Genomic DNA, 25,355 nt, shown 5'->3' with positions numbered 1-25,355 from the left:
CGCCGAGGAAGTAGCAGTGATAGGCTCAGGGATTTAGTTCCTACGTTTGTGTAAATAACGAGACGTCTATGAAACGGCTGAATATTGGTGCGACTATGTGACCTATATAGCACATTAAACGAGTAATGCCTGTAAGAGCAAGCAATTTTAAGATAATTCGAAGATTTATCATTAACCTACGGAGGCTAAGAATCCCATGATTATCAACTAGCTATTACAAGCTGAGCAAATGAATTTCCTTTAAAATAGGTTTAAAACATAGGGAGGTTCTGACCGAGTGGGCATGCTCTGGAGCCTCTTTGCTCGTGAGATTAGAAAAACAGTCCTCTGGGCCGGATTTGAACCAGCGACCTATGGATAACTGTGAATCCTCCACTACAGTCCACCGCTCTACCAACTGAGCTACCAGAGGCTCAGCTTACTTTGTTATTCGTACTGATTGCTTTAGCTCCGTCCCTGTCTTTCGTTTCCACACACAGCTACTCAGCGCGGCCATATAGACGCACAGAAATGCAGCCATCGGCTGCAACTGCAAACATTGCCCAGATTAAGTTTTATAATGCTCGATCGTATCAATTAGGTTAAAAAATGCAAGTAGGAAGTGTCTGAATTATGTCAGAGTACTGCTAAGTGTATTTACGAGTCCCATGCTCCTGTCTGGTTCCATGGTGTAACGGTTAGCACTCTGGACTCTGAATCCAGCGATCCGAGTTCGAATCTCGGTGGAACCTTCGTTTAGTCTAAATTTTCTGTAATAAGCGTTTCTCGCCGAGGAAGTAGCAGTGATAGGCTCAGGGATTTAGTTCCTACGTTTGTGTAAATAACGAGACGTCTATGAAACGGCTGAATATTGGTGCGACTATGTGACCTATATAGCACATTAAACGAGTAATGCCTGTAAGAGCAAGCAATTTTAAGATAATTCGAAGATTTATCATTAACCTACGGAGGCTAAGAATCCCATGATTATCAACTAGCTATTACAAGCTGAGCAAATGAATTTCCTTTAAAATAGGTTTAAAACATAGGGAGGTTCTGACCGAGTGGGCATGCTCTGGAGCCTCTTTGCTCGTGAGATTAGAAAAACAGTCCTCTGGGCCGGATTTGAACCAGCGACCTATGGATAACTGTGAATCCTCCACTACAGTCCACCGCTCTACCAACTGAGCTACCAGAGGCTCTGCTTACTTTGTTATTCGTACTGATTGCTTTAGCTCCGTCCCTGTCTTTCGTTTCCACACACAGCTACTCAGCGCGGCCATATAGACGCACAGAAATGCAGCCATCGGCTGCAACTGCAAACATTGCCCAGATTAAGTTTTATAATGCTCGATCGTATCAATTAGGTTAAAAAATGCAAGTAGGAAGTGTCTGAATTATGTCAGAGTACTGCTAAGTGTATTTACGAGTCCCATGCTCCTGTCTGGTTCCATGGTGTAACGGTTAGCACTCTGGACTCTGAATCCAGCGATCCGAGTTCGAATCTCGGTGGAACCTTCGTTTAGTCTAAATTTTCTGTAATAAGCGTTTCTCGCCGAGGAAGTAGCAGTGATAGGCTCAGGGATTTAGTTCCTACGTTTGTGTAAATAACGAGACGTCTATGAAACGGCTGAATATTGGTGCGACTATGTGACCTATATAGCACATTAAACGAGTAATGCCTGTAAGAGCAAGCAATTTTAAGATAATTCGAAGATTTATCATTAACCTACGGAGGCTAAGAATCCCATGATTATCAACTAGCTATTACAAGCTGAGCAAATGAATTTCCTTTAAAATAGGTTTAAAACATAGGGAGGTTCTGACCGAGTGGGCATGCTCTGGAGCCTCTTTGCTCGTGAGATTAGAAAAACAGTCCTCTGGGCCGGATTTGAACCAGCGACCTATGGATAACTGTGAATCCTCCACTACAGTCCACCGCTCTACCAACTGAGCTACCAGAGGCTCTGCTTACTTTGTTATTCGTACTGATTGCTTTAGCTCCGTCCCTGTCTTTCGTTTCCACACACAGCTACTCAGCGCGGCCATATAGACGCACAGAAATGCAGCCATCGGCTGCAACTGCAAACATTGCCCAGATTAAGTTTTATAATGCTCGATCGTATCAATTAGGTTAAAAAATGCAAGTAGGAAGTGTCTGAATTATGTCAGAGTACTGCTAAGTGTATTTACGAGTCCCATGCTCCTGTCTGGTTCCATGGTGTAACGGTTAGCACTCTGGACTCTGAATCCAGCGATCCGAGTTCGAATCTCGGTGGAACCTTCGTTTAGTCTAAATTTTCTGTAATAAGCGTTTCTCGCCGAGGAAGTAGCAGTGATAGGCTCAGGGATTTAGTTCCTACGTTTGTGTAAATAACGAGACGTCTATGAAACGGCTGAATATTGGTGCGACTATGTGACCTATATAGCACATTAAACGAGTAATGCCTGTAAGAGCAAGCAATTTTAAGATAATTCGAAGATTTATCATTAACCTACGGAGGCTAAGAATCCCATGATTATCAACTAGCTATTACAAGCTGAGCAAATGAATTTCCTTTAAAATAGGTTTAAAACATAGGGAGGTTCTGACCGAGTGGGCATGCTCTGGAGCCTCTTTGCTCGTGAGATTAGAAAAACAGTCCTCTGGGCCGGATTTGAACCAGCGACCTATGGATAACTGTGAATCCTCCACTACAGTCCACCGCTCTACCAACTGAGCTACCAGAGGCTCTGCTTACTTTGTTATTCGTACTGATTGCTTTAGCTCCGTCCCTGTCTTTCGTTTCCACACACAGCTACTCAGCGCGGCCATATAGACGCACAGAAATGCAGCCATCGGCTGCAACTGCAAACATTGCCCAGATTAAGTTTTATAATGCTCGATCGTATCAATTAGGTTAAAAAATGCAAGTAGGAAGTGTCTGAATTATGTCAGAGTACTGCTAAGTGTATTTACGAGTCCCATGCTCCTGTCTGGTTCCATGGTGTAACGGTTAGCACTCTGGACTCTGAATCCAGCGATCCGAGTTCGAATCTCGGTGGAACCTTCGTTTAGTCTAAATTTTCTGTAATAAGCGTTTCTCGCCGAGGAAGTAGCAGTGATAGGCTCAGGGATTTAGTTCCTACGTTTGTGTAAATAACGAGACGTCTATGAAACGGCTGAATATTGGTGCGACTATGTGACCTATATAGCACATTAAACGAGTAATGCCTGTAAGAGCAAGCAATTTTAAGATAATTCGAAGATTTATCATTAACCTACGGAGGCTAAGAATCCCATGATTATCAACTAGCTATTACAAGCTGAGCAAATGAATTTCCTTTAAAATAGGTTTAAAACATAGGGAGGTTCTGACCGAGTGGGCATGCTCTGGAGCCTCTTTGCTCGTGAGATTAGAAAAACAGTCCTCTGGGCCGGATTTGAACCAGCGACCTATGGATAACTGTGAATCCTCCACTACAGTCCACCGCTCTACCAACTGAGCTACCAGAGGCTCTGCTTACTTTGTTATTCGTACTGATTGCTTTAGCTCCGTCCCTGTCTTTCGTTTCCACACACAGCTACTCAGCGCGGCCATATAGACGCACAGAAATGCAGCCATCGGCTGCAACTGCAAACATTGCCCAGATTAAGTTTTATAATGCTCGATCGTATCAATTAGGTTAAAAAATGCAAGTAGGAAGTGTCTGAATTATGTCAGAGTACTGCTAAGTGTATTTACGAGTCCCATGCTCCTGTCTGGTTCCATGGTGTAACGGTTAGCACTCTGGACTCTGAATCCAGCGATCCGAGTTCGAATCTCGGTGGAACCTTCGTTTAGTCTAAATTTTCTGTAATAAGCGTTTCTCGCCGAGGAAGTAGCAGTGATAGGCTCAGGGATTTAGTTCCTACGTTTGTGTAAATAACGAGACGTCTATGAAACGGCTGAATATTGGTGCGACTATGTGACCTATATAGCACATTAAACGAGTAATGCCTGTAAGAGCAAGCAATTTTAAGATAATTCGAAGATTTATCATTAACCTACGGAGGCTAAGAATCCCATGATTATCAACTAGCTATTACAAGCTGAGCAAATGAATTTCCTTTAAAATAGGTTTAAAACATAGGGAGGTTCTGACCGAGTGGGCATGCTCTGGAGCCTCTTTGCTCGTGAGATTAGAAAAACAGTCCTCTGGGCCGGATTTGAACCAGCGACCTATGGATAACTGTGAATCCTCCACTACAGTCCACCGCTCTACCAACTGAGCTACCAGAGGCTCTGCTTACTTTGTTATTCGTACTGATTGCTTTAGCTCCGTCCCTGTCTTTCGTTTCCACACACAGCTACTCAGCGCGGCCATATAGACGCACAGAAATGCAGCCATCGGCTGCAACTGCAAACATTGCCCAGATTAAGTTTTATAATGCTCGATCGTATCAATTAGGTTAAAAAATGCAAGTAGGAAGTGTCTGAATTATGTCAGAGTACTGCTAAGTGTATTTACGAGTCCCATGCTCCTGTCTGGTTCCATGGTGTAACGGTTAGCACTCTGGACTCTGAATCCAGCGATCCGAGTTCGAATCTCGGTGGAACCTTCGTTTAGTCTAAATTTTCTGTAATAAGCGTTTCTCGCCGAGGAAGTAGCAGTGATAGGCTCAGGGATTTAGTTCCTACGTTTGTGTAAATAACGAGACGTCTATGAAACGGCTGAATATTGGTGCGACTATGTGACCTATATAGCACATTAAACGAGTAATGCCTGTAAGAGCAAGCAATTTTAAGATAATTCGAAGATTTATCATTAACCTACGGAGGCTAAGAATCCCATGATTATCAACTAGCTATTACAAGCTGAGCAAATGAATTTCCTTTAAAATAGGTTTAAAACATAGGGAGGTTCTGACCGAGTGGGCATGCTCTGGAGCCTCTTTGCTCGTGAGATTAGAAAAACAGTCCTCTGGGCCGGATTTGAACCAGCGACCTATGGATAACTGTGAATCCTCCACTACAGTCCACCGCTCTACCAACTGAGCTACCAGAGGCTCTGCTTACTTTGTTATTCGTACTGATTGCTTTAGCTCCGTCCCTGTCTTTCGTTTCCACACACAGCTACTCAGCGCGGCCATATAGACGCACAGAAATGCAGCCATCGGCTGCAACTGCAAACATTGCCCAGATTAAGTTTTATAATGCTCGATCGTATCAATTAGGTTAAAAAATGCAAGTAGGAAGTGTCTGAATTATGTCAGAGTACTGCTAAGTGTATTTACGAGTCCCATGCTCCTGTCTGGTTCCATGGTGTAACGGTTAGCACTCTGGACTCTGAATCCAGCGATCCGAGTTCGAATCTCGGTGGAACCTTCGTTTAGTCTAAATTTTCTGTAATAAGCGTTTCTCGCCGAGGAAGTAGCAGTGATAGGCTCAGGGATTTAGTTCCTACGTTTGTGTAAATAACGAGACGTCTATGAAACGGCTGAATATTGGTGCGACTATGTGACCTATATAGCACATTAAACGAGTAATGCCTGTAAGAGCAAGCAATTTTAAGATAATTCGAAGATTTATCATTAACCTACGGAGGCTAAGAATCCCATGATTATCAACTAGCTATTACAAGCTGAGCAAATGAATTTCCTTTAAAATAGGTTTAAAACATAGGGAGGTTCTGACCGAGTGGGCATGCTCTGGAGCCTCTTTGCTCGTGAGATTAGAAAAACAGTCCTCTGGGCCGGATTTGAACCAGCGACCTATGGATAACTGTGAATCCTCCACTACAGTCCACCGCTCTACCAACTGAGCTACCAGAGGCTCTGCTTACTTTGTTATTCGTACTGATTGCTTTAGCTCCGTCCCTGTCTTTCGTTTCCACACACAGCTACTCAGCGCGGCCATATAGACGCACAGAAATGCAGCCATCGGCTGCAACTGCAAACATTGCCCAGATTAAGTTTTATAATGCTCGATCGTATCAATTAGGTTAAAAAATGCAAGTAGGAAGTGTCTGAATTATGTCAGAGTACTGCTAAGTGTATTTACGAGTCCCATGCTCCTGTCTGGTTCCATGGTGTAACGGTTAGCACTCTGGACTCTGAATCCAGCGATCCGAGTTCGAATCTCGGTGGAACCTTCGTTTAGTCTAAATTTTCTGTAATAAGCGTTTCTCGCCGAGGAAGTAGCAGTGATAGGCTCAGGGATTTAGTTCCTACGTTTGTGTAAATAACGAGACGTCTATGAAACGGCTGAATATTGGTGCGACTATGTGACCTATATAGCACATTAAACGAGTAATGCCTGTAAGAGCAAGCAATTTTAAGATAATTCGAAGATTTATCATTAACCTACGGAGGCTAAGAATCCCATGATTATCAACTAGCTATTACAAGCTGAGCAAATGAATTTCCTTTAAAATAGGTTTAAAACATAGGGAGGTTCTGACCGAGTGGGCATGCTCTGGAGCCTCTTTGCTCGTGAGATTAGAAAAACAGTCCTCTGGGCCGGATTTGAACCAGCGACCTATGGATAACTGTGAATCCTCCACTACAGTCCACCGCTCTACCAACTGAGCTACCAGAGGCTCTGCTTACTTTGTTATTCGTACTGATTGCTTTAGCTCCGTCCCTGTCTTTCGTTTCCACACACAGCTACTCAGCGCGGCCATATAGACGCACAGAAATGCAGCCATCGGCTGCAACTGCAAACATTGCCCAGATTAAGTTTTATAATGCTCGATCGTATCAATTAGGTTAAAAAATGCAAGTAGGAAGTGTCTGAATTATGTCAGAGTACTGCTAAGTGTATTTACGAGTCCCATGCTCCTGTCTGGTTCCATGGTGTAACGGTTAGCACTCTGGACTCTGAATCCAGCGATCCGAGTTCGAATCTCGGTGGAACCTTCGTTTAGTCTAAATTTTCTGTAATAAGCGTTTCTCGCCGAGGAAGTAGCAGTGATAGGCTCAGGGATTTAGTTCCTACGTTTGTGTAAATAACGAGACGTCTATGAAACGGCTGAATATTGGTGCGACTATGTGACCTATATAGCACATTAAACGAGTAATGCCTGTAAGAGCAAGCAATTTTAAGATAATTCGAAGATTTATCATTAACCTACGGAGGCTAAGAATCCCATGATTATCAACTAGCTATTACAAGCTGAGCAAATGAATTTCCTTTAAAATAGGTTTAAAACATAGGGAGGTTCTGACCGAGTGGGCATGCTCTGGAGCCTCTTTGCTCGTGAGATTAGAAAAACAGTCCTCTGGGCCGGATTTGAACCAGCGACCTATGGATAACTGTGAATCCTCCACTACAGTCCACCGCTCTACCAACTGAGCTACCAGAGGCTCTGCTTACTTTGTTATTCGTACTGATTGCTTTAGCTCCGTCCCTGTCTTTCGTTTCCACACACAGCTACTCAGCGCGGCCATATAGACGCACAGAAATGCAGCCATCGGCTGCAACTGCAAACATTGCCCAGATTAAGTTTTATAATGCTCGATCGTATCAATTAGGTTAAAAAATGCAAGTAGGAAGTGTCTGAATTATGTCAGAGTACTGCTAAGTGTATTTACGAGTCCCATGCTCCTGTCTGGTTCCATGGTGTAACGGTTAGCACTCTGGACTCTGAATCCAGCGATCCGAGTTCGAATCTCGGTGGAACCTTCGTTTAGTCTAAATTTTCTGTAATAAGCGTTTCTCGCCGAGGAAGTAGCAGTGATAGGCTCAGGGATTTAGTTCCTACGTTTGTGTAAATAACGAGACGTCTATGAAACGGCTGAATATTGGTGCGACTATGTGACCTATATAGCACATTAAACGAGTAATGCCTGTAAGAGCAAGCAATTTTAAGATAATTCGAAGATTTATCATTAACCTACGGAGGCTAAGAATCCCATGATTATCAACTAGCTATTACAAGCTGAGCAAATGAATTTCCTTTAAAATAGGTTTAAAACATAGGGAGGTTCTGACCGAGTGGGCATGCTCTGGAGCCTCTTTGCTCGTGAGATTAGAAAAACAGTCCTCTGGGCCGGATTTGAACCAGCGACCTATGGATAACTGTGAATCCTCCACTACAGTCCACCGCTCTACCAACTGAGCTACCAGAGGCTCTGCTTACTTTGTTATTCGTACTGATTGCTTTAGCTCCGTCCCTGTCTTTCGTTTCCACACACAGCTACTCAGCGCGGCCATATAGACGCACAGAAATGCAGCCATCGGCTGCAACTGCAAACATTGCCCAGATTAAGTTTTATAATGCTCGATCGTATCAATTAGGTTAAAAAATGCAAGTAGGAAGTGTCTGAATTATGTCAGAGTACTGCTAAGTGTATTTACGAGTCCCATGCTCCTGTCTGGTTCCATGGTGTAACGGTTAGCACTCTGGACTCTGAATCCAGCGATCCGAGTTCGAATCTCGGTGGAACCTTCGTTTAGTCTAAATTTTCTGTAATAAGCGTTTCTCGCCGAGGAAGTAGCAGTGATAGGCTCAGGGATTTAGTTCCTACGTTTGTGTAAATAACGAGACGTCTATGAAACGGCTGAATATTGGTGCGACTATGTGACCTATATAGCACATTAAACGAGTAATGCCTGTAAGAGCAAGCAATTTTAAGATAATTCGAAGATTTATCATTAACCTACGGAGGCTAAGAATCCCATGATTATCAACTAGCTATTACAAGCTGAGCAAATGAATTTCCTTTAAAATAGGTTTAAAACATAGGGAGGTTCTGACCGAGTGGGCATGCTCTGGAGCCTCTTTGCTCGTGAGATTAGAAAAACAGTCCTCTGGGCCGGATTTGAACCAGCGACCTATGGATAACTGTGAATCCTCCACTACAGTCCACCGCTCTACCAACTGAGCTACCAGAGGCTCTGCTTACTTTGTTATTCGTACTGATTGCTTTAGCTCCGTCCCTGTCTTTCGTTTCCACACACAGCTACTCAGCGCGGCCATATAGACGCACAGAAATGCAGCCATCGGCTGCAACTGCAAACATTGCCCAGATTAAGTTTTATAATGCTCGATCGTATCAATTAGGTTAAAAAATGCAAGTAGGAAGTGTCTGAATTATGTCAGAGTACTGCTAAGTGTATTTACGAGTCCCATGCTCCTGTCTGGTTCCATGGTGTAACGGTTAGCACTCTGGACTCTGAATCCAGCGATCCGAGTTCGAATCTCGGTGGAACCTTCGTTTAGTCTAAATTTTCTGTAATAAGCGTTTCTCGCCGAGGAAGTAGCAGTGATAGGCTCAGGGATTTAGTTCCTACGTTTGTGTAAATAACGAGACGTCTATGAAACGGCTGAATATTGGTGCGACTATGTGACCTATATAGCACATTAAACGAGTAATGCCTGTAAGAGCAAGCAATTTTAAGATAATTCGAAGATTTATCATTAACCTACGGAGGCTAAGAATCCCATGATTATCAACTAGCTATTACAAGCTGAGCAAATGAATTTCCTTTAAAATAGGTTTAAAACATAGGGAGGTTCTGACCGAGTGGGCATGCTCTGGAGCCTCTTTGCTCGTGAGATTAGAAAAACAGTCCTCTGGGCCGGATTTGAACCAGCGACCTATGGATAACTGTGAATCCTCCACTACAGTCCACCGCTCTACCAACTGAGCTACCAGAGGCTCTGCTTACTTTGTTATTCGTACTGATTGCTTTAGCTCCGTCCCTGTCTTTCGTTTCCACACACAGCTACTCAGCGCGGCCATATAGACGCACAGAAATGCAGCCATCGGCTGCAACTGCAAACATTGCCCAGATTAAGTTTTATAATGCTCGATCGTATCAATTAGGTTAAAAAATGCAAGTAGGAAGTGTCTGAATTATGTCAGAGTACTGCTAAGTGTATTTACGAGTCCCATGCTCCTGTCTGGTTCCATGGTGTAACGGTTAGCACTCTGGACTCTGAATCCAGCGATCCGAGTTCGAATCTCGGTGGAACCTTCGTTTAGTCTAAATTTTCTGTAATAAGCGTTTCTCGCCGAGGAAGTAGCAGTGATAGGCTCAGGGATTTAGTTCCTACGTTTGTGTAAATAACGAGACGTCTATGAAACGGCTGAATATTGGTGCGACTATGTGACCTATATAGCACATTAAACGAGTAATGCCTGTAAGAGCAAGCAATTTTAAGATAATTCGAAGATTTATCATTAACCTACGGAGGCTAAGAATCCCATGATTATCAACTAGCTATTACAAGCTGAGCAAATGAATTTCCTTTAAAATAGGTTTAAAACATAGGGAGGTTCTGACCGAGTGGGCATGCTCTGGAGCCTCTTTGCTCGTGAGATTAGAAAAACAGTCCTCTGGGCCGGATTTGAACCAGCGACCTATGGATAACTGTGAATCCTCCACTACAGTCCACCGCTCTACCAACTGAGCTACCAGAGGCTCTGCTTACTTTGTTATTCGTACTGATTGCTTTAGCTCCGTCCCTGTCTTTCGTTTCCACACACAGCTACTCAGCGCGGCCATATAGACGCACAGAAATGCAGCCATCGGCTGCAACTGCAAACATTGCCCAGATTAAGTTTTATAATGCTCGATCGTATCAATTAGGTTAAAAAATGCAAGTAGGAAGTGTCTGAATTATGTCAGAATACTGCTAAGTGTATTTACGAGTCCCATGCTCCTGTCTGGTTCCATGGTGTAACGGTTAGCACTCTGGACTCTGAATCCAGCGATCCGAGTTCGAATCTCGGTGGAACCTTCGTTTAGTCTAAATTTTCTGTAATAAGCGTTTCTCGCCGAGGAAGTAGCAGTGATAGGCTCAGGGATTTAGTTCCTACGTTTGTGTAAATAACGAGACGTCTATGAAACGGCTGAATATTGGTGCGACTATGTGACCTATATAGCACATTAAACGAGTAATGCCTGTAAGAGCAAGCAATTTTAAGATAATTCGAAGATTTATCATTAACCTACGGAGGCTAAGAATCCCATGATTATCAACTAGCTATTACAAGCTGAGCAAATGAATTTCCTTTAAAATAGGTTTAAAACATAGGGAGGTTCTGACCGAGTGGGCATGCTCTGGAGCCTCTTTGCTCGTGAGATTAGAAAAACAGTCCTCTGGGCCGGATTTGAACCAGCGACCTATGGATAACTGTGAATCCTCCACTACAGTCCACCGCTCTACCAACTGAGCTACCAGAGGCTCTGCTTACTTTGTTATTCGTACTGATTGCTTTAGCTCCGTCCCTGTCTTTCGTTTCCACACACAGCTACTCAGCGCGGCCATATAGACGCACAGAAATGCAGCCATCGGCTGCAACTGCAAACATTGCCCAGATTAAGTTTTATAATGCTCGATCGTATCAATTAGGTTAAAAAATGCAAGTAGGAAGTGTCTGAATTATGTCAGAGTACTGCTAAGTGTATTTACGAGTCCCATGCTCCTGTCTGGTTCCATGGTGTAACGGTTAGCACTCTGGACTCTGAATCCAGCGATCCGAGTTCGAATCTCGGTGGAACCTTCGTTTAGTCTAAATTTTCTGTAATAAGCGTTTCTCGCCGAGGAAGTAGCAGTGATAGGCTCAGGGATTTAGTTCCTACGTTTGTGTAAATAACGAGACGTCTATGAAACGGCTGAATATTGGTGCGACTATGTGACCTATATAGCACATTAAACGAGTAATGCCTGTAAGAGCAAGCAATTTTAAGATAATTCGAAGATTTATCATTAACCTACGGAGGCTAAGAATCCCATGATTATCAACTAGCTATTACAAGCTGAGCAAATGAATTTCCTTTAAAATAGGTTTAAAACATAGGGAGGTTCTGACCGAGTGGGCATGCTCTGGAGCCTCTTTGCTCGTGAGATTAGAAAAACAGTCCTCTGGGCCGGATTTGAACCAGCGACCTATGGATAACTGTGAATCCTCCACTACAGTCCACCGCTCTACCAACTGAGCTACCAGAGGCTCTGCTTACTTTGTTATTCGTACTGATTGCTTTAGCTCCGTCCCTGTCTTTCGTTTCCACACACAGCTACTCAGCGCGGCCATATAGACGCACAGAAATGCAGCCATCGGCTGCAACTGCAAACATTGCCCAGATTAAGTTTTATAATGCTCGATCGTATCAATTAGGTTAAAAAATGCAAGTAGGAAGTGTCTGAATTATGTCAGAGTACTGCTAAGTGTATTTACGAGTCCCATGCTCCTGTCTGGTTCCATGGTGTAACCGTTAGCACTCTGGACTCTGAATCCAGCGATCCGAGTTCGAATCTCGGTGGAACCTTCGTTTAGTCTAAATTTTCTGTAATAAGCGTTTCTCGCCGAGGAAGTAGCAGTGATAGGCTCAGGGATTTAGTTCCTACGTTTGTGTAAATAACGAGACGTCTATGAAACGGCTGAATATTGGTGCGACTATGTGACCTATATAGCACATTAAACGAGTAATGCCTGTAAGAGCAAGCAATTTTAAGATAATTCGAAGATTTATCATTAACCTACGGAGGCTAAGAATCCCATGATTATCAACTAGCTATTACAAGCTGAGCAAATGAATTTCCTTTAAAATAGGTTTAAAACATAGGGAGGTTCTGACCGAGTGGGCATGCTCTGGAGCCTCTTTGCTCGTGAGATTAGAAAAACAGTCCTCTGGGCCGGATTTGAACCAGCGACCTATGGATAACTGTGAATCCTCCACTACAGTCCACCGCTCTACCAACTGAGCTACCAGAGGCTCTGCTTACTTTGTTATTCGTACTGATTGCTTTAGCTCCGTCCCTGTCTTTCGTTTCCACACACAGCTACTCAGCGCGGCCATATAGACGCACAGAAATGCAGCCATCGGCTGCAACTGCAAACATTGCCCAGATTAAGTTTTATAATGCTCGATCGTATCAATTAGGTTAAAAAATGCAAGTAGGAAGTGTCTGAATTATGTCAGAGTACTGCTAAGTGTATTTACGAGTCCCATGCTCCTGTCTGGTTCCATGGTGTAACGGTTAGCACTCTGGACTCTGAATCCAGCGATCCGAGTTCGAATCTCGGTGGAACCTTCGTTTAGTCTAAATTTTCTGTAATAAGCGTTTCTCGCCGAGGAAGTAGCAGTGATAGGCTCAGGGATTTAGTTCCTACGTTTGTGTAAATAACGAGACGTCTATGAAACGGCTGAATATTGGTGCGACTATGTGACCTATATAGCACATTAAACGAGTAATGCCTGTAAGAGCAAGCAATTTTAAGATAATTCGAAGATTTATCATTAACCTACGGAGGCTAAGAATCCCATGATTATCAACTAGCTATTACAAGCTGAGCAAATGAATTTCCTTTAAAATAGGTTTAAAACATAGGGAGGTTCTGACCGAGTGGGCATGCTCTGGAGCCTCTTTGCTCGTGAGATTAGAAAAACAGTCCTCTGGGCCGGATTTGAACCAGCGACCTATGGATAACTGTGAATCCTCCACTACAGTCCACCGCTCTACCAACTGAGCTACCAGAGGCTCTGCTTACTTTGTTATTCGTACTGATTGCTTTAGCTCCGTCCCTGTCTTTCGTTTCCACACACAGCTACTCAGCGCGGCCATATAGACGCACAGAAATGCAGCCATCGGCTGCAACTGCAAACATTGCCCAGATTAAGTTTTATAATGCTCGATCGTATCAATTAGGTTAAAAAATGCAAGTAGGAAGTGTCTGAATTATGTCAGAGTACTGCTAAGTGTATTTACGAGTCCCATGCTCCTGTCTGGTTCCATGGTGTAACGGTTAGCACTCTGGACTCTGAATCCAGCGATCCGAGTTCGAATCTCGGTGGAACCTTCGTTTAGTCTAAATTTTCTGTAATAAGCGTTTCTCGCCGAGGAAGTAGCAGTGATAGGCTCAGGGATTTAGTTCCTACGTTTGTGTAAATAACGAGACGTCTATGAAACGGCTGAATATTGGTGCGACTATGTGACCTATATAGCACATTAAACGAGTAATGCCTGTAAGAGCAAGCAATTTTAAGATAATTCGAAGATTTATCATTAACCTACGGAGGCTAAGAATCCCATGATTATCAACTAGCTATTACAAGCTGAGCAAATGAATTTCCTTTAAAATAGGTTTAAAACATAGGGAGGTTCTGACCGAGTGGGCATGCTCTGGAGCCTCTTTGCTCGTGAGATTAGAAAAACAGTCCTCTGGGCCGGATTTGAACCAGCGACCTATGGATAACTGTGAATCCTCCACTACAGTCCACCGCTCTACCAACTGAGCTACCAGAGGCTCTGCTTACTTTGTTATTCGTACTGATTGCTTTAGCTCCGTCCCTGTCTTTCGTTTCCACACACAGCTACTCAGCGCGGCCATATAGACGCACAGAAATGCAGCCATCGGCTGCAACTGCAAACATTGCCCAGATTAAGTTTTATAATGCTCGATCGTATCAATTAGGTTAAAAAATGCAAGTAGGAAGTGTCTGAATTATGTCAGAGTACTGCTAAGTGTATTTACGAGTCCCATGCTCCTGTCTGGTTCCATGGTGTAACGGTTAGCACTCTGGACTCTGAATCCAGCGATCCGAGTTCGAATCTCGGTGGAACCTTCGTTTAGTCTAAATTTTCTGTAATAAGCGTTTCTCGCCGAGGAAGTAGCAGTGATAGGCTCAGGGATTTAGTTCCTACGTTTGTGTAAATAACGAGACGTCTATGAAACGGCTGAATATTGGTGCGACTATGTGACCTATATAGCACATTAAACGAGTAATGCCTGTAAGAGCAAGCAATTTTAAGATAATTCGAAGATTTATCATTAACCTACGGAGGCTAAGAATCCCATGATTATCAACTAGCTATTACAAGCTGAGCAAATGAATTTCCTTTAAAATAGGTTTAAAACATAGGGAGGTTCTGACCGAGTGGGCATGCTCTGGAGCCTCTTTGCTCGTGAGATTAGAAAAACAGTCCTCTGGGCCGGATTTGAACCAGCGACCTATGGATAACTGTGAATCCTCCACTACAGTCCACCGCTCTACCAACTGAGCTACCAGAGGCTCTGCTTACTTTGTTATTCGTACTGATTGCTTTAGCTCCGTCCCTGTCTTTCGTTTCCACACACAGCTACTCAGCGCGGCCATATAGACGCACAGAAATGCAGCCATCGGCTGCAACTGCAAACATTGCCCAGATTAAGTTTTATAATGCTCGATCGTATCAATTAGGTTAAAAAATGCAAGTAGGAAGTGTCTGAATTATGTCAGAGTACTGCTAAGTGTATTTACGAGTCCCATGCTCCTGTCTGGTTCCATGGTGTAACGGTTAGCACTCTGGACTCTGAATCCAGCGATCCGAGTTCGAATCTCGGTGGAACCTTCGTTTAGTCTAAATTTTCTGTAATAAGCGTTTCTCGCCGAGGAAGTAGCAGTGATAGGCTCAGGGATTTAGTTCCTACGTTTGTGTAAATAACGAGACGTCTATGAAACGGCTGAATATTGGTGCGACTATGTGACCTATATAGCACATTAAACGAGTAATGCCTGTAAGAGCAAGCAATTTTAAGATAATTCGAAGATTTATCATTAACCTACGGAGGCTAAGAATCCCATGATTATCAACTAGCTATTACAAGCTGAGCAAATGAATTTCCTTTAAAATAGGTTTAAAACATAGGGAGGTTCTGACCGAGTGGGCATGCTCTGGAGCCTCTTTGCTCGTGAGATTAGAAAAACAGTCCTCTGGGCCGGATTTGAACCAGCGACCTATGGATAACTGTGAATCCTCCACTACAGTCCACCGCTCTACCAACTGAGCTACCAGAGGCTCTGCTTACTTTGTTATTCGTACTGATTGCTTTAGCTCCGTCCCTGTCTTTCGTTTCCACACACAGCTACTCAGCGCGGCCATATAGACGCACAGAAATGCAGCCATCGGCTGCAACTGCAAACATTGCCCAGATTAAGTTTTATAATGCTCGATCGTATCAATTAGGTTAAAAAATGCAAGTAGGAAGTGTCTGAATTATGTCAGAGTACTGCTAAGTGTATTTACGAGTCCCATGCTCCTGTCTGGTTCCATGGTGTAACCGTTAGCACTCTGGACTCTGAATCCAGCGATCCGAGTTCGAATCTCGGTGGAACCTTCGTTTAGTCTAAATTTTCTGTAATAAGCGTTTCTCGCCGAGGAAGTAGCAGTGATAGGCTCAGGGATTTAGTTCCTACGTTTGTGTAAATAACGAGACGTCTATGAAACGGCTGAATATTGGTGCGACTATGTGACCTATATAGCACATTAAACGAGTAATGCCTGTAAGAGCAAGCAATTTTAAGATAATTCGAAGATTTATCATTAACCTACGGAGGCTAAGAATCCCATGATTATCAACTAGCTATTACAAGCTGAGCAAATGAATTTCCTTTAAAATAGGTTTAAAACATAGGGAGGTTCTGACCGAGTGGGCATGCTCTGGAGCCTCTTTGCTCGTGAGATTAGAAAAACAGTCCTCTGGGCCGGATTTGAACCAGCGACCTATGGATAACTGTGAATCCTCCACTACAGTCCACCGCTCTACCAACTGAGCTACCAGAGGCTCTGCTTACTTTGTTATTCGTACTGATTGCTTTAGCTCCGTCCCTGTCTTTCGTTTCCACACACAGCTACTCAGCGCGGCCATATAGACGCACAGAAATGCAGCCATCGGCTGCAACTGCAAACATTGCCCAGATTAAGTTTTATAATGCTCGATCGTATCAATTAGGTTAAAAAATGCAAGTAGGAAGTGTCTGAATTATGTCAGAGTACTGCTAAGTGTATTTACGAGTCCCATGCTCCTGTCTGGTTCCATGGTGTAACGGTTAGCACTCTGGACTCTGAATCCAGCGATCCGAGTTCGAATCTCGGTGGAACCTTCGTTTAGTCTAAATTTTCTGTAATAAGCGTTTCTCGCCGAGGAAGTAGCAGTGATAGGCTCAGGGATTTAGTTCCTACGTTTGTGTAAATAACGAGACGTCTATGAAACGGCTGAATATTGGTGCGACTATGTGACCTATATAGCACATTAAACGAGTAATGCCTGTAAGAGCAAGCAATTTTAAGATAATTCGAAGATTTATCATTAACCTACGGAGGCTAAGAATCCCATGATTATCAACTAGCTATTACAAGCTGAGCAAATGAATTTCCTTTAAAATAGGTTTAAAACATAGGGAGGTTCTGACCGAGTGGGCATGCTCTGGAGCCTCTTTGCTCGTGAGATTAGAAAAACAGTCCTCTGGGCCGGATTTGAACCAGCGACCTATGGATAACTGTGAATCCTCCACTACAGTCCACCGCTCTACCAACTGAGCTACCAGAGGCTCTGCTTACTTTGTTATTCGTACTGATTGCTTTAGCTCCGTCCCTGTCTTTCGTTTCCACACACAGCTACTCAGCGCGGCCATATAGACGCACAGAAATGCAGCCATCGGCTGCAACTGCAAACATTGCCCAGATTAAGTTTTATAATGCTCGATCGTATCAATTAGGTTAAAAAATGCAAGTAGGAAGTGTCTGAATTATGTCAGAGTACTGCTAAGTGTATTTACGAGTCCCATGCTCCTGTCTGGTTCCATGGTGTAACGGTTAGCACTCTGGACTCTGAATCCAGCGATCCGAGTTCGAATCTCGGTGGAACCTTCGTTTAGTCTAAATTTTCTGTAATAAGCGTTTCTCGCCGAGGAAGTAGCAGTGATAGGCTCAGGGATTTAGTTCCTACGTTTGTGTAAATAACGAGACGTCTATGAAACGGCTGAATATTGGTGCGACTATGTGACCTATATAGCACATTAAACGAGTAATGCCTGTAAGAGCAAGCAATTTTAAGATAATTCGAAGATTTATCATTAACCTACGGAGGCTAAGAATCCCATGATTATCAACTAGCTATTACAAGCTGAGCAAATGAATTTCCTTTAAAATAGGTTTAAAACATAGGGAGGTTCTGACCGAGTGGGCATGCTCTGGAGCCTCTTTGCTCGTGAGATTAGAAAAACAGTCCTCTGGGCCGGATTTGAACCAGCGACCTATGGATAACTGTGAATCCTCCACTACAGTCCACCGCTCTACCAACTGAGCTACCAGAGGCTCTGCTTACTTTGTTATTCGTACTGATTGCTTTAGCTCCGTCCCTGTCTTTCGTTTCCACACACAGCTACTCAGCGCGGCCATATAGACGCACAGAAATGCAGCCATCGGCTGCAACTGCAAACATTGCCCAGATTAAGTTTTATAATGCTCGATCGTATCAATTAGGTTAAAAAATGCAAGTAGGAAGTGTCTGAATTATGTCAGAGTACTGCTAAGTGTATTTACGAGTCCCATGCTCCTGTCTGGTTCCATGGTGTAACGGTTAGCACTCTGGACTCTGAATCCAGCGACCCGAGTTCGAATCTCGGTGGAACCTTCGTTTAGTCTAAATTTTCTGTAATAAGCGTTTCTCGCCGAGGAAGTAGCAGTGATAGGCTCAGGGATTTAGTTCCTACGTTTGTGTAAATAACGAGACGTCTATGAAACGGCTGAATATTGGTGCGACTATGTGACCTATATAGCACATTAAACGAGTAATGCCTGTAAGAGCAAGCAATTTTAAGATAATTCGAAGATTTATCATTAACCTACGGAGGCTAAGAATCCCATGATTATCAACTAGCTATTACAAGCTGAGCAAATGAATTTCCTTTAAAATAGGTTTAAAACATAGGGAGGTTCTGACCGAGTGGGCATGCTCTGGAGCCTCTTTGCTCGTGAGATTAGAAAAACAGTCCTCTGGGCCGGATTTGAACCAGCGACCTATGGATAACTGTGAATCCTCCACTACAGTCCACCGCTCTACCAACTGAGCTACCAGAGGCTCTGCTTACTTTGTTATTCGTACTGATTGCTTTAGCTCCGTCCCTGTCTTTCGTTTCCACACACAGCTACTCAGCGCGGCCATATAGACGCACAGAAATGCAGCCATCGGCTGCAACTGCAAACATTGCCCAGATTAAGTTTTATAATGCTCGATCGTATCAATTAGGTTAAAAAATGCAAGTAGGAAGTGTCTGAATTATGTCAGAGTACTGCTAAGTGTATTTACGAGTCCCATGCTCCTGTCTGGTTCCATGGTGTAACGGTTAGCACTCTGGACTCTGAATCCAGCGATCCGAGTTCGAATCTCGGTGGAACCTTCGTTTAGTCTAAATTTTCTGTAATAAGCGTTTCTCGCCGAGGAAGTAGCAGTGATAGGCTCAGGGATTTAGTTCCTACGTTTGTGTAAATAACGAGACGTCTATGAAACGGCTGAATATTGGTGCGACTATGTGACCTATATAGCACATTAAACGAGTAATGCCTGTAAGAGCAAGCAATTTTAAGATAATTCGAAGATTTATCATTAACCTACGGAGGCTAAGAATCCCATGATTATCAACTAGCTATTACAAGCTGAGCAAATGAATTTCCTTTAAAATAGGTTTAAAACATAGGGAGGTTCTGACCGAGTGGGCATGCTCTGGAGCCTCTTTGCTCGTGAGATTAGAAAAACAGTCCTCTGGGCCGGATTTGAACCAGCGACCTATGGATAACTGTGAATCCTCCGCTACAGTCCACCGCTCTACCAACTGAGCTACCAGAGGCTCTGCTTACTTTGTTATTCGTACTGATTGCTTTAGCTCCGTCCCTGTCTTTCGTTTCCACACACAGCTACTCAGCGCGGCCATATAGACGCACAGAAATGCAGCCATCGGCTGCAACTGCAAACATTGCCCAGATTAAGTTTTATAATGCTCGGTCGTATCAATTAGGTTAAAAAATGCAAGTAGGAAGTGTCTGAATTATGTCAGAGTACTGCTAAGTGTATTTACGAGTCCCATGCTCCTGTCTGGTTCCATGGTGTAACCGTTAGCACTCTGGACTCTGAATCCAGCGATCCGAGTTCGAATCTCGGTGGAACCTTCGTTTAGTCTAAATTTTCTGTAATAAGCGTTTCTCGCCGAGGAAGTAGCAGTGATAGGCTCAGGGATTTAGTTCCTACGTTTGTGTAAATAACGAGACGTCTATGAAACGGCTGAATATTGGTGCGACTATGTGACCTATATAGCACATTAAACGAGTAATGCCTGTAAGAGCAAGCAATTTTAAGATAATTCGAAGATTTATCATTAACCTACGGAGGCTAAGAATCCCATGATTATCAACTAGCTATTACAAGCTGAGCAAATGAATTTCCTTTAAAATAGGTTTAAAACATAGGGAGGTTCTGACCGAGTGGGCATGCTCTGGAGCCTCTTTGCTCGTGAGATTAGAAAAACAGTCCTCTGGGCCGGATTTGAACCAGCGACCTATGGATAACTGTGAATCCTCCACTACAGTCCACCGCTCTACCAACTGAGCTACCAGAGGCTCTGCTTACTTTGTTATTCGTACTGATTGCTTTAGCTCCGTCCCTGTCTTTCGTTTCCACACACAGCTACTCAGCGCGGCCATATAGACGCACAGAAATGCAGCCATCGGCTGCAACTGCAAACATTGCCCAGATTAAGTTTTATAATGCTCGATCGTATCAATTAGGTTAAAAAATGCAAGTAGGAAGTGTCTGAATTATGTCAGAGTACTGCTAAGTGTATTTACGAGTCCCATGCTCCTGTCTGGTTCCATGGTGTAACCGTTAGCACTCTGGACTCTGAATCCAGCGATCCGAGTTCGAATCTCGGTGGAACCTTCGTTTAGTCTAAATTTTCTGTAATAAGCGTTTCTCGCCGAGGAAGTAGCAGTGATAGGCTCAGGGATTTAGTTCCTACGTTTGTGTAAATAACGAGACGTCTATGAAACGGCTGAATATTGGTGCGACTATGTGACCTATATAGCACATTAAACGAGTAATGCCTGTAAGAGCAAGCAATTTTAAGATAATTCGAAGATTTATCATTAACCTACGGAGGCTAAGAATCCCATGATTATCAACTAGCTATTACAAGCTGAGCAAATGAATTTCCTTTAAAATAGGTTTAAAACATAGGGAGGTTCTGACCGAGTGGGCATGCTCTGGAGCCTCTTTGCTCGTGAGATTAGAAAAACAGTCCTCTGGGCCGGATTTGAACCAGCGACCTATGGATAACTGTGAATCCTCCACTACAGTCCACCGCTCTACCAACTGAGCTACCAGAGGCTCTGCTTACTTTGTTATTCGTACTGATTGCTTTAGCTCCGTCCCTGTCTTTCGTTTCCACACACAGCTACTCAGCGCGGCCATATAGACGCACAGAAATGCAGCCATCGGCTGCAACTGCAAACATTGCCCAGATTAAGTTTTATAATGCTCGATCGTATCAATTAGGTTAAAAAATGCAAGTAGGAAGTGTCTGAATTATGTCAGAGTACTGCTAAGTGTATTTACGAGTCCCATGCTCCTGTCTGGTTCCATGGTGTAACGGTTAGCACTCTGGACTCTGAATCCAGCGATCCGAGTTCGAATCTCGGTGGAACCTTCGTTTAGTCTAAATTTTCTGTAATAAGCGTTTCTCGCCGAGGAAGTAGCAGTGATAGGCTCAGGGATTTAGTTCCTACGTTTGTGTAAATAACGAGACGTCTATGAAACGGCTGAATATTGGTGCGACTATGTGACCTATATAGCACATTAAACGAGTAATGCCTGTAAGAGCAAGCAATTTTAAGATAATTCGAAGATTTATCATTAACCTACGGAGGCTAAGAATCCCATGATTATCAACTAGCTATTACAAGCTGAGCAAATGAATTTCCTTTAAAATAGGTTTAAAACATAGGGAGGTTCTGACCGAGTGGGCATGCTCTGGAGCCTCTTTGCTCGTGAGATTAGAAAAACAGTCCTCTGGGCCGGATTTGAACCAGCGACCTATGGATAACTGTGAATCCTCCACTACAGTCCACCGCTCTACCAACTGAGCTACCAGAGGCTCTGCTTACTTTGTTATTCGTACTGATTGCTTTAGCTCCGTCCCTGTCTTTCGTTTCCACACACAGCTACTCAGCGCGGCCATATAGACGCACAGAAATGCAGCCATCGGCTGCAACTGCAAACATTGCCCAGATTAAGTTTTATAATGCTCGATCGTATCAATTAGGTTAAAAAATGCAAGTAGGAAGTGTCTGAATTATGTCAGAGTACTGCTAAGTGTATTTACGAGTCCCATGCTCCTGTCTGGTTCCATGGTGTAACGGTTAGCACTCTGGACTCTGAATCCAGCGATCCGAGTTCGAATCTCGGTGGAACCTTCGTTTAGTCTAAATTTTCTGTAATAAGCGTTTCTCGCCGAGGAAGTAGCAGTGATAGGCTCAGGGATTTAGTTCCTACGTTTGTGTAAATAACGAGACGTCTATGAAACGGCTGAATATTGGTGCGACTATGTGACCTATATAGCACATTAAACGAGTAATGCCTGTAAGAGCAAGCAATTTTAAGATAATTCGAAGATTTATCATTAACCTACGGAGGCTAAGAATCCCATGATTATCAACTAGCTATTACAAGCTGAGCAAATGAATTTCCTTTAAAATAGGTTTAAAACATAGGGAGGTTCTGACCGAGTGGGCATGCTCTGGAGCCTCTTTGCTCGTGAGATTAGAAAAACAGTCCTCTGGGCCGGATTTGAACCAGCGACCTATGGATAACTGTGAATCCTCCACTACAGTCCACCGCTCTACCAACTGAGCTACCAGAGGCTCAGCTTACTTTGTTATTCGTACTGATTGCTTTAGCTCCGTCCCTGTCTTTCGTTTCCACACACAGCTACTCAGCGCGGCCATATAGACGCACAGAAATGCAGCCATCGGCTGCAACTGCAAACATTGCCCAGATTAAGTTTTATAATGCTCGATCGTATCAATTAGGTTAAAAAATGCAAGTAGGAAGTGTCTGAATTATGTCAGAGTACTGCTAAGTGTATTTACGAGTCCCATGCTCCTGTCTGGTTCCATGGTGTAACGGTTAGCACTCTGGACTCTGAATCCAGCGATCCGAGTTCGAATCTCGGTGGAACCTTCGTTTAGTCTAAATTTTCTGTAATAAGCGTTTCTCGCCGAGGAAGTAGCAGTGATAGGCTCAGGGATTTAGTTCCTACGTTTGTGTAAATAACGAGACGTCTATGAAACGGCTGAATATTGGTGCGACTATGTGACCTATATAGCACATTAAACGAGTAATGCCTGTAAGAGCAAGCAATTTTAAGATAATTCGAAGATTTATCATTAACCTACGGAGGCTAAGAATCCCATGATTATCAACTAGCTATTACAAGCTGAGCAAATGAATTTCCTTTAAAATAGGTTTAAAACATAGGGAGGTTCTGACCGAGTGGGCATGCTCTGGAGCCTCTTTGCTCGTGAGATTAGAAAAACAGTCCTCTGGGCCGGATTTGAACCAGCGACCTATGGATAACTGTGAATCCTCCACTACAGTCCACCGCTCTACCAACTGAGCTACCAGAGGCTCTGCTTACTTTGTTATTCGTACTGATTGCTTTAGCTCCGTCCCTGTCTTTCGTTTCCACACACAGCTACTCAGCGCGGCCATATAGACGCACAGAAATGCAGCCATCGGCTGCAACTGCAAACATTGCCCAGATTAAGTTTTATAATGCTCGATCGTATCAATTAGGTTAAAAAATGCAAGTAGGAAGTGTCTGAATTATGTCAGAGTACTGCTAAGTGTATTTACGAGTCCCATGCTCCTGTCTGGTTCCATGGTGTAACGGTTAGCACTCTGGACTCTGAATCCAGCGATCCGAGTTCGAATCTCGGTGGAACCTTCGTTTAGTCTAAATTTTCTGTAATAAGCGTTTCTCGCCGAGGAAGTAGCAGTGATAGGCTCAGGGATTTAGTTCCTACGTTTGTGTAAATAACGAGACGTCTATGAAACGGCTGAATATTGGTGCGACTATGTGACCTATATAGCACATTAAACGAGTAATGCCTGTAAGAGCAAGCAATTTTAAGATAATTCGAAGATTTATCATTAACCTACGGAGGCTAAGAATCCCATGATTATCAACTAGCTATTACAAGCTGAGCAAATGAATTTCCTTTAAAATAGGTTTAAAACATAGGGAGGTTCTGACCGAGTGGGCATGCTCTGGAGCCTCTTTGCTCGTGAGATTAGAAAAACAGTCCTCTGGGCCGGATTTGAACCAGCGACCTATGGATAACTGTGAATCCTCCACTACAGTCCACCGCTCTACCAACTGAGCTACCAGAGGCTCTGCTTACTTTGTTATTCGTACTGATTGCTTTAGCTCCGTCCCTGTCTTTCGTTTCCACACACAGCTACTCAGCGCGGCCATATAGACGCACAGAAATGCAGCCATCGGCTGCAACTGCAAACATTGCCCAGATTAAGTTTTATAATGCTCGATCGTATCAATTAGGTTAAAAAATGCAAGTAGGAAGTGTCTGAATTATGTCAGAGTACTGCTAAGTGTATTTACGAGTCCCATGCTCCTGTCTGGTTCCATGGTGTAACGGTTAGCACTCTGGACTCTGAATCCAGCGATCCGAGTTCGAATCTCGGTGGAACCTTCGTTTAGTCTAAATTTTCTGTAATAAGCGTTTCTCGCCGAGGAAGTAGCAGTGATAGGCTCAGGGATTTAGTTCCTACGTTTGTGTAAATAACGAGACGTCTATGAAACGGCTGAATATTGGTGCGACTATGTGACCTATATAGCACATTAAACGAGTAATGCCTGTAAGAGCAAGCAATTTTAAGATAATTCGAAGATTTATCATTAACCTACGGAGGCTAAGAATCCCATGATTATCAACTAGCTATTACAAGCTGAGCAAATGAATTTCCTTTAAAATAGGTTTAAAACATAGGGAGGTTCTGACCGAGTGGGCATGCTCTGGAGCCTCTTTGCTCGTGAGATTAGAAAAACAGTCCTCTGGGCCGGATTTGAACCAGCGACCTATGGATAACTGTGAATCCTCCACTACAGTCCACCGCTCTACCAACTGAGCTACCAGAGGCTCTGCTTACTTTGTTATTCGTACTGATTGCTTTAGCTCCGTCCCTGTCTTTCGTTTCCACACACAGCTACTCAGCGCGGCCATATAGACGCACAGAAATGCAGCCATCGGCTGCAACTGCAAACATTGCCCAGATTAAGTTTTATAATGCTCGATCGTATCAATTAGGTTAAAAAATGCAAGTAGGAAGTGTCTGAATTATGTCAGAGTACTGCTAAGTGTATTTACGAGTCCCATGCTCCTGTCTGGTTCCATGGTGTAACGGTTAGCACTCTGGACTCTGAATCCAGCGATCCGAGTTCGAATCTCGGTGGAACCTTCGTTTAGTCTAAATTTTCTGTAATAAGCGTTTCTCGCCGAGGAAGTAGCAGTGATAGGCTCAGGGATTTAGTTCCTACGTTTGTGTAAATAACGAGACGTCTATGAAACGG

General features: G+C 43.5%; 66 non-coding genes across 66 annotated transcripts; 33 read left to right on the top strand and 33 right to left on the bottom strand.

The window, feature by feature from the left end:
• Positions 1-323: 323 nt before the first annotated feature.
• Trnay-gua (transfer RNA tyrosine (anticodon GUA)) lies at positions 324-412 on the bottom strand. The gene is given in 2 exon segments: positions 324-359; positions 376-412. It is a non-coding gene; the product is annotated as a tRNA-Tyr (tRNA).
• Positions 413-659: 247 nt separating this feature from the next.
• Trnaq-cug (transfer RNA glutamine (anticodon CUG)) lies at positions 660-731 on the top strand. Its single transcript has one exon. It is a non-coding gene; the product is annotated as a tRNA-Gln (tRNA).
• A 358-nt stretch (positions 732-1,089) lies between these two features.
• Trnay-gua (transfer RNA tyrosine (anticodon GUA)) lies at positions 1,090-1,178 on the bottom strand. Its single transcript is given in 2 exon segments — positions 1,090-1,125; positions 1,142-1,178. It is a non-coding gene; the product is annotated as a tRNA-Tyr (tRNA).
• A 247-nt stretch (positions 1,179-1,425) lies between these two features.
• On the top strand, positions 1,426-1,497 carry Trnaq-cug (transfer RNA glutamine (anticodon CUG)). The gene has a single exon. It is a non-coding gene; the product is annotated as a tRNA-Gln (tRNA).
• A 358-nt stretch (positions 1,498-1,855) lies between these two features.
• Trnay-gua (transfer RNA tyrosine (anticodon GUA)) lies at positions 1,856-1,944 on the bottom strand. Its single transcript is given in 2 exon segments — positions 1,856-1,891; positions 1,908-1,944. It is a non-coding gene; the product is annotated as a tRNA-Tyr (tRNA).
• A 247-nt stretch (positions 1,945-2,191) lies between these two features.
• On the top strand, positions 2,192-2,263 carry Trnaq-cug (transfer RNA glutamine (anticodon CUG)). The gene has a single exon. It is a non-coding gene; the product is annotated as a tRNA-Gln (tRNA).
• Positions 2,264-2,621: 358 nt separating this feature from the next.
• On the bottom strand, positions 2,622-2,710 carry Trnay-gua (transfer RNA tyrosine (anticodon GUA)). Its single transcript is given in 2 exon segments — positions 2,622-2,657; positions 2,674-2,710. It is a non-coding gene; the product is annotated as a tRNA-Tyr (tRNA).
• A 247-nt stretch (positions 2,711-2,957) lies between these two features.
• Positions 2,958-3,029, top strand: Trnaq-cug (transfer RNA glutamine (anticodon CUG)). Its single transcript has one exon. It is a non-coding gene; the product is annotated as a tRNA-Gln (tRNA).
• Positions 3,030-3,387: 358 nt separating this feature from the next.
• Positions 3,388-3,476, bottom strand: Trnay-gua (transfer RNA tyrosine (anticodon GUA)). Its single transcript is given in 2 exon segments — positions 3,388-3,423; positions 3,440-3,476. It is a non-coding gene; the product is annotated as a tRNA-Tyr (tRNA).
• A 247-nt stretch (positions 3,477-3,723) lies between these two features.
• On the top strand, positions 3,724-3,795 carry Trnaq-cug (transfer RNA glutamine (anticodon CUG)). The gene has a single exon. It is a non-coding gene; the product is annotated as a tRNA-Gln (tRNA).
• Positions 3,796-4,153: 358 nt separating this feature from the next.
• On the bottom strand, positions 4,154-4,242 carry Trnay-gua (transfer RNA tyrosine (anticodon GUA)). The gene is given in 2 exon segments: positions 4,154-4,189; positions 4,206-4,242. It is a non-coding gene; the product is annotated as a tRNA-Tyr (tRNA).
• A 247-nt stretch (positions 4,243-4,489) lies between these two features.
• Positions 4,490-4,561, top strand: Trnaq-cug (transfer RNA glutamine (anticodon CUG)). The gene has a single exon. It is a non-coding gene; the product is annotated as a tRNA-Gln (tRNA).
• A 358-nt stretch (positions 4,562-4,919) lies between these two features.
• Positions 4,920-5,008, bottom strand: Trnay-gua (transfer RNA tyrosine (anticodon GUA)). Its single transcript is given in 2 exon segments — positions 4,920-4,955; positions 4,972-5,008. It is a non-coding gene; the product is annotated as a tRNA-Tyr (tRNA).
• A 247-nt stretch (positions 5,009-5,255) lies between these two features.
• Positions 5,256-5,327, top strand: Trnaq-cug (transfer RNA glutamine (anticodon CUG)). The gene has a single exon. It is a non-coding gene; the product is annotated as a tRNA-Gln (tRNA).
• A 358-nt stretch (positions 5,328-5,685) lies between these two features.
• Positions 5,686-5,774, bottom strand: Trnay-gua (transfer RNA tyrosine (anticodon GUA)). Its single transcript is given in 2 exon segments — positions 5,686-5,721; positions 5,738-5,774. It is a non-coding gene; the product is annotated as a tRNA-Tyr (tRNA).
• A 247-nt stretch (positions 5,775-6,021) lies between these two features.
• On the top strand, positions 6,022-6,093 carry Trnaq-cug (transfer RNA glutamine (anticodon CUG)). The gene has a single exon. It is a non-coding gene; the product is annotated as a tRNA-Gln (tRNA).
• A 358-nt stretch (positions 6,094-6,451) lies between these two features.
• On the bottom strand, positions 6,452-6,540 carry Trnay-gua (transfer RNA tyrosine (anticodon GUA)). The gene is given in 2 exon segments: positions 6,452-6,487; positions 6,504-6,540. It is a non-coding gene; the product is annotated as a tRNA-Tyr (tRNA).
• Positions 6,541-6,787: 247 nt separating this feature from the next.
• Positions 6,788-6,859, top strand: Trnaq-cug (transfer RNA glutamine (anticodon CUG)). The gene has a single exon. It is a non-coding gene; the product is annotated as a tRNA-Gln (tRNA).
• Positions 6,860-7,217: 358 nt separating this feature from the next.
• Trnay-gua (transfer RNA tyrosine (anticodon GUA)) lies at positions 7,218-7,306 on the bottom strand. Its single transcript is given in 2 exon segments — positions 7,218-7,253; positions 7,270-7,306. It is a non-coding gene; the product is annotated as a tRNA-Tyr (tRNA).
• A 247-nt stretch (positions 7,307-7,553) lies between these two features.
• On the top strand, positions 7,554-7,625 carry Trnaq-cug (transfer RNA glutamine (anticodon CUG)). Its single transcript has one exon. It is a non-coding gene; the product is annotated as a tRNA-Gln (tRNA).
• A 358-nt stretch (positions 7,626-7,983) lies between these two features.
• Trnay-gua (transfer RNA tyrosine (anticodon GUA)) lies at positions 7,984-8,072 on the bottom strand. The gene is given in 2 exon segments: positions 7,984-8,019; positions 8,036-8,072. It is a non-coding gene; the product is annotated as a tRNA-Tyr (tRNA).
• A 247-nt stretch (positions 8,073-8,319) lies between these two features.
• Trnaq-cug (transfer RNA glutamine (anticodon CUG)) lies at positions 8,320-8,391 on the top strand. Its single transcript has one exon. It is a non-coding gene; the product is annotated as a tRNA-Gln (tRNA).
• A 358-nt stretch (positions 8,392-8,749) lies between these two features.
• On the bottom strand, positions 8,750-8,838 carry Trnay-gua (transfer RNA tyrosine (anticodon GUA)). The gene is given in 2 exon segments: positions 8,750-8,785; positions 8,802-8,838. It is a non-coding gene; the product is annotated as a tRNA-Tyr (tRNA).
• A 247-nt stretch (positions 8,839-9,085) lies between these two features.
• Positions 9,086-9,157, top strand: Trnaq-cug (transfer RNA glutamine (anticodon CUG)). The gene has a single exon. It is a non-coding gene; the product is annotated as a tRNA-Gln (tRNA).
• A 358-nt stretch (positions 9,158-9,515) lies between these two features.
• Trnay-gua (transfer RNA tyrosine (anticodon GUA)) lies at positions 9,516-9,604 on the bottom strand. Its single transcript is given in 2 exon segments — positions 9,516-9,551; positions 9,568-9,604. It is a non-coding gene; the product is annotated as a tRNA-Tyr (tRNA).
• Positions 9,605-9,851: 247 nt separating this feature from the next.
• On the top strand, positions 9,852-9,923 carry Trnaq-cug (transfer RNA glutamine (anticodon CUG)). The gene has a single exon. It is a non-coding gene; the product is annotated as a tRNA-Gln (tRNA).
• Positions 9,924-10,281: 358 nt separating this feature from the next.
• Positions 10,282-10,370, bottom strand: Trnay-gua (transfer RNA tyrosine (anticodon GUA)). The gene is given in 2 exon segments: positions 10,282-10,317; positions 10,334-10,370. It is a non-coding gene; the product is annotated as a tRNA-Tyr (tRNA).
• Positions 10,371-10,617: 247 nt separating this feature from the next.
• Trnaq-cug (transfer RNA glutamine (anticodon CUG)) lies at positions 10,618-10,689 on the top strand. Its single transcript has one exon. It is a non-coding gene; the product is annotated as a tRNA-Gln (tRNA).
• A 358-nt stretch (positions 10,690-11,047) lies between these two features.
• Positions 11,048-11,136, bottom strand: Trnay-gua (transfer RNA tyrosine (anticodon GUA)). The gene is given in 2 exon segments: positions 11,048-11,083; positions 11,100-11,136. It is a non-coding gene; the product is annotated as a tRNA-Tyr (tRNA).
• Positions 11,137-11,383: 247 nt separating this feature from the next.
• Positions 11,384-11,455, top strand: Trnaq-cug (transfer RNA glutamine (anticodon CUG)). The gene has a single exon. It is a non-coding gene; the product is annotated as a tRNA-Gln (tRNA).
• Positions 11,456-11,813: 358 nt separating this feature from the next.
• On the bottom strand, positions 11,814-11,902 carry Trnay-gua (transfer RNA tyrosine (anticodon GUA)). The gene is given in 2 exon segments: positions 11,814-11,849; positions 11,866-11,902. It is a non-coding gene; the product is annotated as a tRNA-Tyr (tRNA).
• Positions 11,903-12,149: 247 nt separating this feature from the next.
• On the top strand, positions 12,150-12,221 carry Trnaq-cug (transfer RNA glutamine (anticodon CUG)). Its single transcript has one exon. It is a non-coding gene; the product is annotated as a tRNA-Gln (tRNA).
• Positions 12,222-12,579: 358 nt separating this feature from the next.
• Trnay-gua (transfer RNA tyrosine (anticodon GUA)) lies at positions 12,580-12,668 on the bottom strand. The gene is given in 2 exon segments: positions 12,580-12,615; positions 12,632-12,668. It is a non-coding gene; the product is annotated as a tRNA-Tyr (tRNA).
• A 247-nt stretch (positions 12,669-12,915) lies between these two features.
• On the top strand, positions 12,916-12,987 carry Trnaq-cug (transfer RNA glutamine (anticodon CUG)). The gene has a single exon. It is a non-coding gene; the product is annotated as a tRNA-Gln (tRNA).
• Positions 12,988-13,345: 358 nt separating this feature from the next.
• Positions 13,346-13,434, bottom strand: Trnay-gua (transfer RNA tyrosine (anticodon GUA)). Its single transcript is given in 2 exon segments — positions 13,346-13,381; positions 13,398-13,434. It is a non-coding gene; the product is annotated as a tRNA-Tyr (tRNA).
• A 247-nt stretch (positions 13,435-13,681) lies between these two features.
• Positions 13,682-13,753, top strand: Trnaq-cug (transfer RNA glutamine (anticodon CUG)). Its single transcript has one exon. It is a non-coding gene; the product is annotated as a tRNA-Gln (tRNA).
• A 358-nt stretch (positions 13,754-14,111) lies between these two features.
• Trnay-gua (transfer RNA tyrosine (anticodon GUA)) lies at positions 14,112-14,200 on the bottom strand. Its single transcript is given in 2 exon segments — positions 14,112-14,147; positions 14,164-14,200. It is a non-coding gene; the product is annotated as a tRNA-Tyr (tRNA).
• Positions 14,201-14,447: 247 nt separating this feature from the next.
• On the top strand, positions 14,448-14,519 carry Trnaq-cug (transfer RNA glutamine (anticodon CUG)). Its single transcript has one exon. It is a non-coding gene; the product is annotated as a tRNA-Gln (tRNA).
• A 358-nt stretch (positions 14,520-14,877) lies between these two features.
• Positions 14,878-14,966, bottom strand: Trnay-gua (transfer RNA tyrosine (anticodon GUA)). The gene is given in 2 exon segments: positions 14,878-14,913; positions 14,930-14,966. It is a non-coding gene; the product is annotated as a tRNA-Tyr (tRNA).
• A 247-nt stretch (positions 14,967-15,213) lies between these two features.
• Trnaq-cug (transfer RNA glutamine (anticodon CUG)) lies at positions 15,214-15,285 on the top strand. Its single transcript has one exon. It is a non-coding gene; the product is annotated as a tRNA-Gln (tRNA).
• Positions 15,286-15,643: 358 nt separating this feature from the next.
• On the bottom strand, positions 15,644-15,732 carry Trnay-gua (transfer RNA tyrosine (anticodon GUA)). The gene is given in 2 exon segments: positions 15,644-15,679; positions 15,696-15,732. It is a non-coding gene; the product is annotated as a tRNA-Tyr (tRNA).
• A 247-nt stretch (positions 15,733-15,979) lies between these two features.
• On the top strand, positions 15,980-16,051 carry Trnaq-cug (transfer RNA glutamine (anticodon CUG)). Its single transcript has one exon. It is a non-coding gene; the product is annotated as a tRNA-Gln (tRNA).
• Positions 16,052-16,409: 358 nt separating this feature from the next.
• On the bottom strand, positions 16,410-16,498 carry Trnay-gua (transfer RNA tyrosine (anticodon GUA)). Its single transcript is given in 2 exon segments — positions 16,410-16,445; positions 16,462-16,498. It is a non-coding gene; the product is annotated as a tRNA-Tyr (tRNA).
• A 247-nt stretch (positions 16,499-16,745) lies between these two features.
• On the top strand, positions 16,746-16,817 carry Trnaq-cug (transfer RNA glutamine (anticodon CUG)). Its single transcript has one exon. It is a non-coding gene; the product is annotated as a tRNA-Gln (tRNA).
• A 358-nt stretch (positions 16,818-17,175) lies between these two features.
• Trnay-gua (transfer RNA tyrosine (anticodon GUA)) lies at positions 17,176-17,264 on the bottom strand. The gene is given in 2 exon segments: positions 17,176-17,211; positions 17,228-17,264. It is a non-coding gene; the product is annotated as a tRNA-Tyr (tRNA).
• Positions 17,265-17,511: 247 nt separating this feature from the next.
• Positions 17,512-17,583, top strand: Trnaq-cug (transfer RNA glutamine (anticodon CUG)). The gene has a single exon. It is a non-coding gene; the product is annotated as a tRNA-Gln (tRNA).
• Positions 17,584-17,941: 358 nt separating this feature from the next.
• Positions 17,942-18,030, bottom strand: Trnay-gua (transfer RNA tyrosine (anticodon GUA)). The gene is given in 2 exon segments: positions 17,942-17,977; positions 17,994-18,030. It is a non-coding gene; the product is annotated as a tRNA-Tyr (tRNA).
• A 247-nt stretch (positions 18,031-18,277) lies between these two features.
• Positions 18,278-18,349, top strand: Trnaq-cug (transfer RNA glutamine (anticodon CUG)). The gene has a single exon. It is a non-coding gene; the product is annotated as a tRNA-Gln (tRNA).
• Positions 18,350-18,707: 358 nt separating this feature from the next.
• On the bottom strand, positions 18,708-18,796 carry Trnay-gua (transfer RNA tyrosine (anticodon GUA)). Its single transcript is given in 2 exon segments — positions 18,708-18,743; positions 18,760-18,796. It is a non-coding gene; the product is annotated as a tRNA-Tyr (tRNA).
• A 247-nt stretch (positions 18,797-19,043) lies between these two features.
• On the top strand, positions 19,044-19,115 carry Trnaq-cug (transfer RNA glutamine (anticodon CUG)). Its single transcript has one exon. It is a non-coding gene; the product is annotated as a tRNA-Gln (tRNA).
• Positions 19,116-19,473: 358 nt separating this feature from the next.
• On the bottom strand, positions 19,474-19,562 carry Trnay-gua (transfer RNA tyrosine (anticodon GUA)). Its single transcript is given in 2 exon segments — positions 19,474-19,509; positions 19,526-19,562. It is a non-coding gene; the product is annotated as a tRNA-Tyr (tRNA).
• A 247-nt stretch (positions 19,563-19,809) lies between these two features.
• On the top strand, positions 19,810-19,881 carry Trnaq-cug (transfer RNA glutamine (anticodon CUG)). The gene has a single exon. It is a non-coding gene; the product is annotated as a tRNA-Gln (tRNA).
• A 358-nt stretch (positions 19,882-20,239) lies between these two features.
• On the bottom strand, positions 20,240-20,328 carry Trnay-gua (transfer RNA tyrosine (anticodon GUA)). The gene is given in 2 exon segments: positions 20,240-20,275; positions 20,292-20,328. It is a non-coding gene; the product is annotated as a tRNA-Tyr (tRNA).
• A 247-nt stretch (positions 20,329-20,575) lies between these two features.
• Positions 20,576-20,647, top strand: Trnaq-cug (transfer RNA glutamine (anticodon CUG)). Its single transcript has one exon. It is a non-coding gene; the product is annotated as a tRNA-Gln (tRNA).
• Positions 20,648-21,005: 358 nt separating this feature from the next.
• Positions 21,006-21,094, bottom strand: Trnay-gua (transfer RNA tyrosine (anticodon GUA)). The gene is given in 2 exon segments: positions 21,006-21,041; positions 21,058-21,094. It is a non-coding gene; the product is annotated as a tRNA-Tyr (tRNA).
• Positions 21,095-21,341: 247 nt separating this feature from the next.
• Trnaq-cug (transfer RNA glutamine (anticodon CUG)) lies at positions 21,342-21,413 on the top strand. The gene has a single exon. It is a non-coding gene; the product is annotated as a tRNA-Gln (tRNA).
• A 358-nt stretch (positions 21,414-21,771) lies between these two features.
• Positions 21,772-21,860, bottom strand: Trnay-gua (transfer RNA tyrosine (anticodon GUA)). The gene is given in 2 exon segments: positions 21,772-21,807; positions 21,824-21,860. It is a non-coding gene; the product is annotated as a tRNA-Tyr (tRNA).
• Positions 21,861-22,107: 247 nt separating this feature from the next.
• On the top strand, positions 22,108-22,179 carry Trnaq-cug (transfer RNA glutamine (anticodon CUG)). The gene has a single exon. It is a non-coding gene; the product is annotated as a tRNA-Gln (tRNA).
• Positions 22,180-22,537: 358 nt separating this feature from the next.
• Positions 22,538-22,626, bottom strand: Trnay-gua (transfer RNA tyrosine (anticodon GUA)). The gene is given in 2 exon segments: positions 22,538-22,573; positions 22,590-22,626. It is a non-coding gene; the product is annotated as a tRNA-Tyr (tRNA).
• A 247-nt stretch (positions 22,627-22,873) lies between these two features.
• Trnaq-cug (transfer RNA glutamine (anticodon CUG)) lies at positions 22,874-22,945 on the top strand. The gene has a single exon. It is a non-coding gene; the product is annotated as a tRNA-Gln (tRNA).
• Positions 22,946-23,303: 358 nt separating this feature from the next.
• Positions 23,304-23,392, bottom strand: Trnay-gua (transfer RNA tyrosine (anticodon GUA)). The gene is given in 2 exon segments: positions 23,304-23,339; positions 23,356-23,392. It is a non-coding gene; the product is annotated as a tRNA-Tyr (tRNA).
• Positions 23,393-23,639: 247 nt separating this feature from the next.
• Positions 23,640-23,711, top strand: Trnaq-cug (transfer RNA glutamine (anticodon CUG)). The gene has a single exon. It is a non-coding gene; the product is annotated as a tRNA-Gln (tRNA).
• Positions 23,712-24,069: 358 nt separating this feature from the next.
• On the bottom strand, positions 24,070-24,158 carry Trnay-gua (transfer RNA tyrosine (anticodon GUA)). The gene is given in 2 exon segments: positions 24,070-24,105; positions 24,122-24,158. It is a non-coding gene; the product is annotated as a tRNA-Tyr (tRNA).
• A 247-nt stretch (positions 24,159-24,405) lies between these two features.
• Positions 24,406-24,477, top strand: Trnaq-cug (transfer RNA glutamine (anticodon CUG)). The gene has a single exon. It is a non-coding gene; the product is annotated as a tRNA-Gln (tRNA).
• Positions 24,478-24,835: 358 nt separating this feature from the next.
• Positions 24,836-24,924, bottom strand: Trnay-gua (transfer RNA tyrosine (anticodon GUA)). The gene is given in 2 exon segments: positions 24,836-24,871; positions 24,888-24,924. It is a non-coding gene; the product is annotated as a tRNA-Tyr (tRNA).
• Positions 24,925-25,171: 247 nt separating this feature from the next.
• Trnaq-cug (transfer RNA glutamine (anticodon CUG)) lies at positions 25,172-25,243 on the top strand. The gene has a single exon. It is a non-coding gene; the product is annotated as a tRNA-Gln (tRNA).
• The last annotated feature ends 112 nt before the right edge of the window (positions 25,244-25,355 follow it).

Source organism: Schistocerca cancellata, unplaced genomic scaffold, assembly GCF_023864275.1.
Source record: "Schistocerca cancellata isolate TAMUIC-IGC-003103 unplaced genomic scaffold, iqSchCanc2.1 HiC_scaffold_639, whole genome shotgun sequence".
In the NCBI taxonomy this organism is placed as follows: domain Eukaryota; kingdom Metazoa; phylum Arthropoda; class Insecta; order Orthoptera; family Acrididae; genus Schistocerca; species Schistocerca cancellata.
The sequence above is the reverse complement of the archived record's forward strand: the minus strand, read 5'-3'. Positions and strand labels throughout refer to the sequence as shown.